The sequence below is a fragment of the Oryzias melastigma genome, linkage group LG23 (assembly GCF_002922805.2).
Source record: "Oryzias melastigma strain HK-1 linkage group LG23, ASM292280v2, whole genome shotgun sequence".
NCBI lineage: Eukaryota > Metazoa > Chordata > Actinopteri > Beloniformes > Adrianichthyidae > Oryzias > Oryzias melastigma.
The window spans coordinates 1,624,752-1,625,228 of NC_050534.1; positions in this window are offsets into that span (position 1 = coordinate 1,624,752).

The window sequence follows — 477 nt, forward strand, 5'->3', positions numbered from 1 at the left end:
CAGTCTGGCCTCTCTGACTTTATCTCCAAAACCTCTAACATGTGCTGTCCCTCTGATGTATTCATTCCTGATCCTATCCATCCTGGTCACTCCCAAAGAGAACCTCAGCATCTTCATCTCTGCTACCTCCAGCTCTGCTTCCTGTCTTTTCTTCAGTCCCACTGTTTCATGGCTGCTCTCAGTAAAAATCACAAAATCATCTGCAACCATCACGGTCCATGGTGATTCCTGTCTAATTGGAAAATAAAACTACATTTTTGTGCAACTCAAAATGTTAACTGTACTTTTATTCGTCTATGCACATTACTAACATGAAATATAGACACAATAGATCAAAGTATATCAGCTGATATGTTTTGATATTTTTCTACAGGTTGTTTAGTAGAAGAGCTTCATGTGGCTCCAGAGCCTCAGGTTGGAGATCTATAGTCTCATAATCTATTCATGTTCTGCTGGACAAGACCGCTCCGCACCTGC